The following is a 13806-nucleotide window of genomic DNA, read 5'->3' on the forward strand; positions in this document are numbered from 1 at the left end:
TAGCCTGGCTGGTAGAAGTGTTGGTCCTGTAACTAAAAGGTTGCTGGATCGAATCCCTGAGCTAAAAGGGGTCAAATCTGTCATTCTGCCCCTGTGTAAGGCACCTGTTCCCCAGGTCCCGTGGATGTTGATTAAGGCAGCCCCCCTGCACCTCTCTGATTCAGAGGGTTTGGGTTAAATGCAGAAGACACATTTCAGTTGAATGCATTCAGTTGTACAACTGACAAGGTATCCTCCTTTACCTTCCTAATATTGAGTTGCTGTTGAGTGTGAAAAACCTAGCAGCGTTGCAATTCTGGCACCCACTATCATACCCCGTTCAAAGGCATTTACGTATTTTGTCTTGCCCATTCATCCTCTGAATGGTACACATACACAATCCATGTCTTAATTTTGTCAAGGCTTAAAAATCCTTCTTTAACCTGTCTCCTTTTTCCAATATTTATATAAAATCACGTAAGCGCTTTATAGGAAAAGCAGAGGGTTATGTGACCAAGGAGCTATTGAAATTCTGAATCAAACATTTTACAAATAATTAAGGTAAAATAAAACAAAATTATTTTTCTGAAAACCAAAGGGTGTGCAATTTTTATCCTTGTCCTTATGCTGTGAACACTCCAACATTGGTGTGAGGTGTCTAGGCCACACGGTCAAGGAACTATTGAATTTTAAGCGATTTTGTATAAATATATATATATATATATATATATATATATATATATATATATATATATATATATATATATATATATTCAAAGAAAAGTTGGGATAATTTTGAGAAAACCAAAGGATGTGTAACTTGCCTCTCTATGTAAGGAATAGCAGCAATGTTTTTCCCTACCCTGTGAACAATTAAATGTTTGTTTGAGGTACCTAGGTCATGTGATCAAGTAGCTATTGAAATTATAACTAAAGATTTGAATTAATAAATTAAGGTAAAATATATTTTTTTTAAATGCAGAAAACCAAAGAGTGTGCGATGTGTGTCCCTACCGTGTGAACACTCCAACGTTGGTTTGAGGTGTCTAGGTAACATGGTCAAGGAGCTATTGAATTTGAAGCGATTTTGTATAAATATATATATATTTAAAGAAAAGTTGGGATCATTTTGAGAAAACCAAAGGATGTGCAATTTGCCTCTCTACGTAAGGAATAGCAGACAACTCAAATTAGGTTGCTATGTCACCTGGTGTAAGAGCTTTAGAAATTTGAATATTGTGATCATGCCCTTTGTTGACAGTCCCTAACTAGGTTGACTTGATGGTGTGTCAGGATGCCATCACAATGCCATCACAATGTGATTATGGAACTCGGGTCAGAATCAGAAAAATAATACCTGTACAATTTTGTACACCTTTTTTTCCTTCATAAAATGCCTAACCTGAGGTATGTAACTCAAATCATTTGCAAGTTATTGAAGTTTTAGGGTCCGAGTGTCTGTGCTAGTTTCACGTCTTGACCATTAGAGAGCTCTTATTTTCTATGATAGAGTAGGTCAGGGGGTGACTGGGGGGTTTATCTAGTTTATTTAGTTCTATGTTGTTTTGGTTCTCGTTTCTTTTTTCTATATTGGGATTTTTGTATTATCCCCAATTAGAGGCAGCTGGTCATCGTTGTCTCTAATTGGGGATCATATTTAAGTAGTTGTTTTTCCCACCTGTGTTTGTGGGAGATTATTTTGAGTTAGTGCATGTTGCACCTCTTTCGTCACGGTTTGTGTTTTGTTTATAGTTTATTGTTTGTTTTGCAAAGTTTCACATTAAAATAAAAGATGTGGAATGATACCCACGCTGCGCTTTGTTCTCCTTCCTACGACGAACGTGACAGAATCTCCCACCACAAGAGGACCAAGCAGCGTGGCCAGGAGTGGACATGGGAGGAGATCCTGGACGGCAAGGGTCCCTGGACGCAGATTGGGGAATATCGCCGTCCAAGGGAGGAGATAGAGACAGCCAAAGAAGAACAGCGACGATACGAGGAATTAGCATGGCAACGACGGAAACCCGAGAGGCAGCTCCAAAAGAAATTGGGGGGGGGGGGGGGGGCACACGGGGAGATTGGCGGAGTCAGGGTTTAGACCTGAGCCAACTCCCCGTGATTACCGTGGTGAGCGTGTGACCAGTCAGGCACCGTGTTATGCGGTGATGCGCACTGTATCTCCAGTGCACATTCATTGCCCGGTGCGCACTGTGCCCGCACCCCGCATTTGCCGGGCTAAAGTAAGCATTCAGCCAGGACGGGTTGTGCCGGCTCAGCACTCCTGGTCTCCAGTACGCCTCCTCGGTCCAGGATATCCTGCGACAGCTCTACGCACTGTGTCGCCAGTGTGCATTCACAGCCCAGTTCGTCCTGTGCCAGCGCCCCGCACTTGCCGGGCTAAAGTGAGCGTTCAGCCAGGACTGGTTGTGCCAGCTCTACGCTCCAGACCTCCAGTGCACCTCCACGGTCCAGTATATCCTGCACCGGTTCTACGCACCAGGTCTCCAGTGCGCCTCCACAGCCCAGTACGTCCTGTGCTTCCTTCTCGCACTCTCCCTGAAGTGCGTGTCCTCAGTCCAGTACGTCCTGTGCCTGCTCCCGCTCTCGCCCTGAAGTGCGTGTCACTAGTCCGGTGCCACCTGTACCGGTCCCACGCATCAGGCCTCCAGAGCGCCTCCCCAGTCCAGTACGTCCTGTGTCTGCTCCTCGCACTCGCCCTGAAGTGCGTGTCAACAGTCTGGTGCCACCTGTCCCGGCTCCACGCATTAGGCCTCCAGTGTGCCTTCCCAGTCCGGTGTGTCCTGTGCCTGCTCTTCGCACTCGCCCTGAGGTGCATGTTACCAGTCTGGCGCCACCTGTGCCGGCCCCACACATCAGGCCTCCAGTGCACCTTCCCGTTCAAGAGCTTCCGGCGACAGTTCCCAGTCCGGAGCTTCCGGCAACAGTTCCCAGTCCGGAGCTTCCGGCGACAGTTCCCAGTCCGGAGCTTCCGGCGACAGTTCCCAGTCCAGAGCTTCCGGCGACAGTTCTCAGTCCGGAGCTTCCGGTGACAGTTCATAGTCCAGAGCTTCCGGTGACAGTTCACAGTCCGGAACCTCCAACGACGGTTCACAGTCCGGAACCTCCAACGACGATCCACAGTCCGGAACCTCCTGAGACGGTCCACAGTCCGGAACCTCCTGAGACGGCCCACAGTCCTGAGCCTCCAGAGACGGCCCACAGTCCGGGGCCTCCTGAGACGGCCCACAGTCCGGGGCCTCCTGAGACGGCCCACAGTCCGGGGCCTCCTGAGACGGCCCACAGTCCGGGGCCTCCAGCGACGGTCCCCAGTCCGGAATCTCCAGCGACGGTCCGGAGTCTCCAGTGACGGTCCGCAGTCTAGAGCCTCCACCGGTGCTGGCGGATCCGCGGGATGAGAAGGTTCTTCGTCCTGCACCAGTTTATTTAGTTCTATGTTGTTTTGGTTCTAGTTTCTTTTTTCAATGTTGGGATTTTTGTATGATCCCCAATTAGAGGCAGCTGGTCATCGTTGTCTCTAATTGGGGATCATATTTAAGTAGTTGTTTTTCCCACCTGTGTTTGTGGGAGATTATTTTGAGTTAGTGCATGTTGCACCTCTTTCGTCACAGTTTGTGTTTTGTTTGTAGTTTATTGTTTGTTTTACAAAATTTCACATTAAAATAAAAGATGTGGAACGATACCCACGTTGCGCTTTGGTCTCCTTCCTACGACGAACGTGACAGCTAGTTAGAGAGGGAGAGAGTGTAATGTGAGTGTAATGTTTACTGTTCATTTTTGTTTATTTCACTTTTGTATATTATCTACTTCATTTGCTTTGGCAATGTTAACATATGTTTCCCACGCCAATAAAGCCCCTTGAATTGAAAGAGGGAGAGAGAGAGAAGAGTCCCCTACGCATGCTGGTCCTGGGGCTCTGTTCACAAACACACCCCACAGAGCCGCAGGACAGCAACACAATTAGACCCAACCAAATCATGAGAAAACAAAAAGATAATTACTTGACACATTGGAAAGAATTAACAAAAGAACTGAGCAAACTAGAATGCTATTTGTCCCTAAACAGAGAGTACACAGTGGCAGAATACCTGACCACTGTGACTGACCCCTACTTAAGGAAGGCTTTGCTATGTACAGACTCAGTGAGCATAGCCTTGCTATTGAGAAAGGCCGCCGTAGGCAGACCTGCTTCTCAAGAGAAGACAGGCCATGTGCACACTGCCCAGAAAATGAGGTGGAAACTGAGCTGCACTTCCTAACCTCCTGCCAAATGTATGACCATATTAGAGACACATATTTCCCTCAGATTACACAGATCCACAAAGAATTCTAAAACAAACCCAATTTTGATAAATTCCCATATCTACTGGGTGAAATGCCACAGTATGCCATCACAGCAGCAAGATGTGTGACCTGTTGTCACAAGAAAAGGGCAACCAGTGAAGAACAATCACCATTGTAAATACAACCCATATTATGTTTATTTATTTTCCCTTTTGTACTTTAACCATTTGTACATCGTTACAGCTCTGTATATAGACATAATATGACATTGGTAATGTCTTTATTCTTTTGGAACTTCTGTGAGTGTAATGTTTACTCTTCATTTTTATAGTTTATTTCACTTTTGTGTATTATCTAACTCACTTGCGTTGGCAATGTTAACATATGTTTCCCATGCCAATAAAAGCCCCCCCCCCCCCCCCCCCCCCCCCCCCGCAGGTTGCCCATAAATTGGAAACCAGCCTCCAGGAAGCTAGAGATACAGGTATTTTACTTGATCCTCTCCGTATTGGGCCTAACCGAATCCCTATGCGGGAGAGTAGAGCTGAATCGGTGTTGACGTAAGAGTCCCGTTCTACGCCGCTGCTGCGCTGTGGAGGGCTGCAACGCTGCTGCTCGCGGGCTGAAAAAAACATGTTCCATTCGTCTAGGATTAGGCATATTATACCCGTGGTTATTGACAACATTTGACATGTGGATACTATTGACACGATAATAATATCATCGTTGACAACCTGCTTAAACGTAAGTATAGTCGCCTTCGTGGCTTTCTAATAGAAGGTTGGGATATAATGGGGAGAGAGGGAGAAGCAATGCAGAATTGCTTGGACAGCATTGAATGGGAAGCTGGAAAATGATGCCGTAGCATCATAACGGTAAAGGCGCAGTAAAAGCGGGTCTTCTGTCAAAACAAATGCGGTTATTGACATGCCTAGATCGTTTGGAATGTAAACTTTTTAATCGTGTGTTGTTTAATCCCATTGTTGATTTTCTGATCTCGACTCTTTATCCAAAGACATTAGACTCTAGTGCTCGCGACAACACAGCGCAACCTCCATTAGGCCTAATTAACGCCATCTTAATGACAATGCATGGCACATATGTGTATTATATCGCAATATTGGTGAGAAACCGAGTGATTGATTCTTGGCTATGTGGTTAAATAACAAGATAAACAGACATTGCCCATGTGCCATCATCTCGCACTGAATCCTTACAAAGGCGAGGAAGCTGTTTGACACACGGTACGGGGCGGTGGATGATGATGGTGGAAGCTGGGCTACATAATAACATAGTCCTGTCATCTACATTCTAAACTAAACAGAAACAACGGACAAAAATGTTCTTGACACGTTCGGTACTTTTGTGGATGTTTAAGACTAGAGTATTGAATATTTTCTTTGTAGCCTTTCTGGGACTGGAAAGGAATCATACATTGCCATGTAACGGGCCTTTCCTATAGCATACCCAGTTACATTGTCTCCAAAACCATCATTGTATCGATTTGGGTGCGCGCATTCCCAGTGATCACCACAGATGGGAGGAGTGATATTGGGGATATTTATATTGTTGTTTTGGGGAATAGACAGTGCACGTCAACGCTAACGCGGAAATATTAACAGATGTTAACATAACAAGATATCCACGTTGTTCAATTATGGATACACTGTATTTACTGTGTTATCGATTAGTGAGAGTATAGCGTAGGTCTATGTGATAGGATAGATGCTCTATAGCGTAAGCGATGGATTTATCAAAAAATATTCCGGCTCGTATGACTCATATCACCGATATATTAATATGATGGATCACTTGGTCTGCTATCAGAAATGTTCTATATTGCGATAACAAAGGCAGCGCTTTTTCTTGCCCCATATTTCCCTTTGGCTTCTGGGTGTTTTCATTGCCATGTGACCTATTAAACCTCTATCGAGAGACAGAGCGAGATGCAACCAAGCGTTTCTGTGCTGCTGCGTATCGTCCCGTTATGTATCCCGCATTTTCCCATCATAGTTCTGTCTGTCAGGAACTTTCATGTCTGATGTGATATCTGCTCAACACAGACAGGGCGATTACATCATTTCAAAAGCAGGCCTATGCTACCACGCTGCTGCTTCTTAGCTTTAAATGTATGTAGGTCTACCGGGGAATGTCTCCCATAACCCGGACAGGCGGACACATGTCCGGGCGTGTCGCCCCCGGCCTTAAGCAGCCCAGCTGCGGCTTAACTTTGTCTGTCTCGTCCCTGGTCGATCAAGTTATCACTTGTCCTGGCTCTATAGCAGGGAATGATTACATCAAAGCTCTACAGGATTTTGAGACAGAAACAGACTGGGTGTCTGTAGGAGGTGAGGGTAAAGGATAAGGCTTTGAAACACCTTGTCATTGGTGGATTGGTGGGGTGGGTAGGTGTGTGTGTGTGTGTGTGTGTGTGTGTGTGTGTGTGTGTGTGTGTGTGTGTGTGTGTGTGGTGTGTAGGTGTGTGTGTGTGTGTGGGGGGGGGTAGGTGTGTGTGTGTGTGTGTGTGTGTGTGTGTATTGGTGGGGTTTGGGTAGGTTGGTGGGCGGGCGGGTGGGTTAGGTGTGTGGGTGTGGGTGTCTGTGGGTGGGTGGGTGTGTGTGTGTGTGTAGGTGTGTGTGGGGGGGGGGGGGTAGGTGTGTGTGTGTGTGGGGGGGGGGGGGTAGGTGTGTGTGTGTGTGTGTGTGTGGGGGGGGGGGGGGGTAGGTGTGTGTGTGTGTGTGTGTGTGTGTGTGTGTGTGTGTGTGTGTGTGTGTGTGTGTGTGTGTGTGTGTATTGGTGGGGTTTGGGTAGGTTGGTGGGCGGGCGGGCGGGTGGGTTGTGGGTGTGGGTGTCTGTGGGTGGGTGGGTGGGTGTGTGTGTGCATATGTCTATCAGGCTGTATAAGACATTGTATTACATCCAGTGTATTTCTTATGAGACAGGGGAGAGGAGAAAATAGGGGAGGAGAGGGGAGAAACACTGTATCAGCAGTCCCAAAGCCTGATAGATGTGAGGCTACAGAATGTTGAGAAACACTGTATCAGCAGTCCCAAAGCCTGATAGATGTGAGGCTGCAGAATATTGAGGAACCCTGATGAAGTCAGCTTGCTGTCATTGGCTAATTATTATAATTACATTTACTTCATCTGATCTACGGAATGTGCAGCTATTTCCTTTCCCTTTCTAAGTCAGCAGAATGTCAACACATCACAATATAACAGAGATACATCTTTCACCCTGCATTAGAGAGAACTAGAGAGGGAGCTGCATGCTCTACTTACCTGTGTTTACCTACAGTATACTTAGTAGACATTTCACTAGAGGCAACTTGTACATCAAGCTACTATGTTACGTAAAGAGAGTAATCTTCTTATAGTCAGGTAAGGGAAAGAACTCTTGAGAGGGAGGGAGAGTGTTGAGGGAGAGAGGTGGGAGAGGTGAGAGAGAGGTGGGAGGTGTAGAGAGGTGGGAGAGAGGAGGAAGGGAGAGAGGTGGGAGAAAGGGAGGGAGGGAGAGAGGAGGGAAAGAGAGAAGATTGAGGGAGAGAGGAGGGAGAGAGAGGAGGGAGAGAGGATGAGGGAGAGAGGTTTGAGGGAGAGAGGTGGGAGGTGGGAGGGAGAGAGGATGGAGAATAGTGGTAGAGATAGAGGAGGGAGGGAGGGAGGGAGGGAGGGAGGGAGGGGAGGGAGGGAGGGAGGGAGGGAGGGAGGGAGGGAGGGAGGGAGGGAGGGAGAGAAAGAGATATGGACAAGGAAGGGACTGGGTTGGTAGTGACTTGTCGTTGTATCTGGGGGCTCTATCAGAGACGTAGGGAGGGACAGTGCTTTCAGAAAGTATTCATACCCCTTGACTTATTCCACATTTTGTTGTGTTGTATTCAAAATGGATTAAATTGATGCTTTTTCTCACCCATCTACACACAATAATACCCCATAATGTCAAAGTGAAAACATGTTTAGAATTTTTTTTGCAAATGTATTGAAAATGAAATACAGAAATATCTCATTTACATAAGTATTCACACCCCTAGTCAATACATGTTAGAATCACATTTGGCAGCGATTAGAGCTGACAGTCTTTCTGTCTCTAAGAGCTGTTCACACCTGGATTGTACACAATTTGCGCATTCTTCTTTTTAAAATTCTTCAAGCTCTGTCAAGTTGGTTGGTGATCATTTAAGTCAATACTGTAACTAGGCCACTCAGGAATATTCAATGTCATCTTGGTAAGCAACAGTGTATATTTGGCCTTGTGTTTTAGGCTATTGTCCTGCTGAAAGGTGAATTTGTCTCCCAGTGTCTGTTGGAAAGCAGACTGAACCAGGTTTTCCTCTAGGATTTTGCTGGGCTTAGCTCTATTCCATTTCTTTTTATCCTAAAAAAACTCCCTAGTCCTTGCCGATGACAAGCATACCCATAACATGATGCAGCCACTACCATGCTTGAAAATATGAAGAGTGGTACTTAGTGGTGTGTTGTTGGATTTCCCTCAAACATAGCACATAGTTAATATCTTAGTTTTTGTTCAGTTTTACTTTACTGCCTTATTGCAAACAGGATGCATGTTTTGGAATATTTTTGTTCTGTAATATTTGTTTTCTTTTCACTGTCATTCTGTCATTTAAGTTAGTATTGTGGAGTAACTACAATGTTGTTGATCCATCCTCAGTTTTCTCCTATCACAGCCATTAAACTCTGTAACTTATTTAAAGTCACCTTTGGCCTCATGGTGAAATCCCTGAGCTGTTTCCTTCCTCTATGGTAACTGAGTTAGGAAGGACACCTGTATCTTTGCAGTGACTGGGTGTATTGATACACCATCCAAACTGTAATTAATAACTTTACCATGCTCAAAGGGATATATCCAGCATCTGCTTTGTTTTTAACCTATTGGTGCCCTTCTTTGTGAGGCATTGGAAAACCTCCCTGGTCTTTGTTGTTGAATCTGTGTTTGAAATTGCTAGACTGAGGGACCTTATAGATAATTGTATGTGTGGGGTACAGAGTTGAGGTAGTCATTCAAAAATCATGTAGAACACTGTCACGTCCTGACCAGTATAGGGGTTATTTGTTATTGTAGTTTGGTCAGGACGTGGCAGAGGGTATTTGTTTTGTATGGTTTAGGTTGAGTGTGAATTTTGTAGGGGTGTTTGATTGATTATTTCCGGGTTTTGGTTTATGTTCTATGTTTTGTATTTCTAGGTTCATTCTAGTTCTTTGTATTTCTATGTCTAAGTAATTAGGTGTTGGACTCTCAATTGGAGGCAGGTGTTTTCTGTTGCCTCAGACTGAGAGTCCTATATATAGGTTTGTGTTTTGGTTGTAGTTTGTGGGTAGTTGTTTTTGCATTGCGTTGTGTATAGCCTGCAAAACTGTTCCTGGCGGTCATTGTTTCTTGTTTTTTCGTGGTGTTCACATTTAAATAAAATATGATGAGCACGCAACCCGCTGCGTATTGGTCCACTTCTTCCGACAGCGATTTCTCCATATCTTCAGACGAAGAGGAGCGTGACAAACACTATTATTGCACATAGAGTGAGTCCATGAAAGTTATTATGTGACATATTAATCACATTTTTACTCCTGAACTTATTTAGGCTTGCCATAACAAAGGCAAACCTAAAGGAATACTTATTGACTCAAGACATTTCAGCTTGTCATTTTGAATTAATTTGCAAACATTTCTAAAAACACAATTCCACTTTGACATTATGGGGTATTGTGTGTAGGCTAGTGACACACAAGCTCAATACAATCCATTGTAAATTCAGGGTGTAATATAACAACATGTGTAAAAAGTCAAGGGGTGTGAATACTTTCTGAAGGCACCGTGGTGTTGGTAATAATATCCATGGCTGGCTGTCTCTGTAGCTGCTCGGGGTGCACCGTCTCTGGGAAGGTCTGCTCTGAGTCCCAGCCCTGTCCTTATGATGTAAGACCCGAGGAAGAGAGGGAGTGGGAAGAGGGAGGGGAGGGAGGAGGAGGATGATGTCCTTTGTTCACACTAATGATGTAAGAGTGAGAAAGGGAGGGAGCGGGTCAGAGGGAGGGGAGGGAGGAGGATGATGTCCTTTGTTTGCAGCTTTCCCTTAAAGTGTGTGTGTGTGTGTGTTCAAATTCCTTTATTGGCATGGCAAGAGAACCTGTGTGGCCTCTCTTATTTCTCTCTCTCTCTCTCTCTCTCTCTCTCTCTCCCCATCTCTCTCTCTTTGTCTCTCTTTCTTTCTCTCGCTGGGTGGATAGATAGAAGCAGACAGGGGATATTCGAGGAGAGTGCTTTCAGAGAAACAGACAGAAGGCCAGGTCATTGAGGCGTGTGATAGACTAGCTAAAAGATTGTGTGTATTCCTGCCAGTGACCCAACAACACAGAGCCGTAGCCCAGTTTATTTGTAAAAAAATAGTTTGGGTTTGTTCTGTTGTCTGTTGTCTGTAATGGAGCATCCTGTATGTGTTGGACATCCATGAGCTCACCATCAACCCTGGACAGAGATGGGTATTGACACTTCAGCCCTCATTCAGACGCAACGTTTTCATATTGTGTTTATTGGTTATTTGGTGTTTGGTGTGTGTGTGTGAGTTCCTGTGTCCTGTCTGCGTGCATTTTTGCATGTGTGTGTTTGTGTGTGCGCCTGTGTGTGTTTCATAGCCGGAAACCCCTGTTCCGTGGTCGAACACTCCGGAGACGTCTCACTGTGTACGCCGGATAGCCATCGATGACACGGGGAGTAGGGGTGGGCCTGGAAACACAAGACAAAGAGCTGTGAGACAAGGGCTTAATCCTGGACACATGAAAAGTAGGATGTATACGGAGGGTACGGGGTAACAACAGACGGACAGCAGTGGGATTAAGGACTCTAGAGATGGGGAAAGGACCAATGAAACGGGGGGAAAGTTTGCCGATGCTTGTCAACGGTACCTGGAGGTGGTCTTGAGAAGAGCCGACCGAGCTGACGAACATCTGGGCTGAGGGTGACGAACATCTGGGCTGAGTGTTTGTTGACTTCAACTTCTTGCTCCGGGAAGAGCTGGGGCTGATATCCCATGGAGAAGTCGAAAGGGGAGAGCCCAGTGGCCGAGCAGGGAAGAGTGTTCCTAGCATACTCCACCCAGACCAGTTGCTGGCTCCAAGTGGTGGGGTTGGTAGAGTGACAAGACACTGAAGTGTCGTTTCCATGTCTTGATTGGCTCGCTCCGGCTGGCCGTTGGACTGGGGATGAAATCCAGAGGACATACTGACGACGACCCAATAAGGGTGCAGAACGCCTTCCAGAATCGGGACGAGAACTGAGGACCACGATCAGAGACAATGTTGACCGGGAGTCCATGGATTCGGAAGACATGCGGCACCATGAGCTGGGCCGTCTCCTTGGCTGACGGTAACTTGGAGAGAGGGATGAAATGAGTGGCTTTAGAGAACCTGTACACCACAGTAAGAATGGTGATGTTGCCATCTGACGTAGGGAGCCCAGTGACAAAATCCATGGGAAAAAGGGAACAGGGGCAATGAGGAACAGGGAGTGGCTGAAGGAGGCCAGACAGAGCTTGCCACAGAGTAATATTTTGAGCACACACCGTGCATGCAGCGACGAAGGCCGAGACATCAGGAACCATAGCGGGTCACCTGAAGCGTTGTCGGAGGAAGGCCAGGGTTTGATGGGCACCAGGATGACAGGTAAGCCTGGAGGAATGAGCCCATTCCAGGACCTGAGACCAGGCCGAATCAGGGAAGAACATCCGGTTAGCCGGGCCCCCCCAAGGGTCCGCTGGGAACATTGTGCCTTGTGGACCAGGACCTCAATACCCCAGACAACCGAAGCCGCAAGACATGAGGTAGGGAGGATGGTCTCAGATTCAGAGGGTGTGGCAGCAGAACTGTACAGGTGAGAGAGGGCATACGGCTTCACATTTTGGGACCCTGGGCGGTAGGAGATGGTGAAGTTGAACCTGGTGAATAACAGAGCCCAACGGGCCTACCTAGAGTAAGGCGCTTGGCTGGTCACTCCACACCAAAAATGGATGTTCCGCCTCTTCCAGCCAGTGCCTCCACTCCTCCAATGCCATTTTATCCGTCTGAAGTTCCTGGTTCCCAACGTCATAGTTCATTTCCACGGAGTTGAGACAATGAAACAGGAAGGCAAAGGGATGATGCTTTTGATCCTGGACAGACAGCTGGGACAAGACGTCCCCGACTCCCACGTCAGAAGCGTCAACCTCAACCACAACCTGACGGGCCGGGTCCGGATGGATGAGGATGGGGCTGTAGTTAATCGCTGCTTAAGGTCTACAAATGCCCTGTCAACAGCTGGGGACCATGTGAATGGTGCCTTGGGATAGGTGACTGCAGAAAGGGGAGCCGCCAGGGTGCTGTAGCCCCAAATGAAACGGCAGTGGAAATGACCAAACCCCAGGAACCGTTGTAACTGCACCCTGGACATGGGTTGGGGCCAATCCACCACCGCCCTCACCTTTTCAGGATCCGTCTGGACATTCCCTTCAGCGATGACGTATTCTAGAAAGGAGATAGTAGAGCGGTGAAAATTGCACTTCGCTTTCACAAACAGCTGATTCTCCAGGAGGCGCTGAAGGACTTGTCAGATATGGAGAACGTGTTCTTTGACAGAACGGGAGAAAACAAGGATGTCGTCGAGGTAGACAAACACAAAACGATTCAACATGTCCCGGAGAACATCGTTTACCAGGGCCTGGAAAACAGCGGGATTGTTGGTGAGCCCAAGCAGCATGACCAGTTACTCATAATGTCCACTGGCAGTGTTGAAAGCCGTCTTCCACTCATCTCCGTCACGTATTCGAACAAAGTGGTAGGCATTCCGTAGGTCCAGCTTGGGAAAGATGGTAGCCCCCTAGAGAGTTTCGAAAGCAGAGAGGAGTGGCAGTGGGTAACGATTCTTAACCGTGATGTCATTGTGGCCCCGGTAGTCGATACATGGACGCAGGGGAGGCAGAAGAGCGAATGCTCCCGGCAGCCATAGAGTCCTCAATGTACTTCTCCATGGCCTTTGTCTCACAATATAGCTGGCCTCGAGGCAGTGTGGTGCCCGGGAGAAGGTCAATTTTGCAGTCGTAAGGATAATGTGGGGGAAGAGAGGTAGCACGAGCCTAGCTGAAAACCTCCAGGTCATGGTACTCTGCGGGAACGGCAGAGAAATCCGAGGCTGTACATAACCCTGGAGGCGGACGTTCCGGGGCAGGCTGAGCCACCTTAAGGCAATGTGAGTGGCAGAATGGGCTCCAACATAGGATTGAACCCGTAGTCCAGTCAATAACGGGGTTGTGCTTCTGGAGCCATGAGAATCCCAAAACAACAGGGACGTGGGGAGATTTGATGAGGAGAAGCTGTATGGACTCACTGTGATTGCCTGATACTCGCAGTTTATTGGGAACTGTGCTGTGCGTGACCCTGCCAATAGAGTGGCTGTCAAGTGCTCTGGCGTCCATGGGAATGGAGTGGAGTTGTATGGAGATACCTAGCTCAGATACCAGGGTAGAGTCCATAAAACTCTCAT

General features: G+C 47.0%; 1 protein-coding gene across 2 annotated transcripts in view; it reads left to right on the top strand.

The window, feature by feature from the left end:
* The first annotated feature begins 4865 nt into the window (after nucleotides 1-4865).
* The window catches only part of LOC106570858 (AP-4 complex accessory subunit RUSC2), a 56132-nt gene continuing 47191 nt past the window's right edge, over nucleotides 4866-13806 (top strand). For both annotated transcript variants that reach the window (XM_014143426.3, XM_014143427.3), the window contains exon 1: nucleotides 4866-5025. The gene's annotated coding sequence lies outside the window, so the exon portion shown is untranslated. The remainder of the gene's footprint in view (nucleotides 5026-13806) is intronic.

Source organism: Salmo salar, chromosome 15 (assembly GCF_965601325.2).
Source record: "Salmo salar chromosome 15, fSalSal1, whole genome shotgun sequence".
Lineage (NCBI taxonomy): Eukaryota > Metazoa > Chordata > Actinopteri > Salmoniformes > Salmonidae > Salmo > Salmo salar.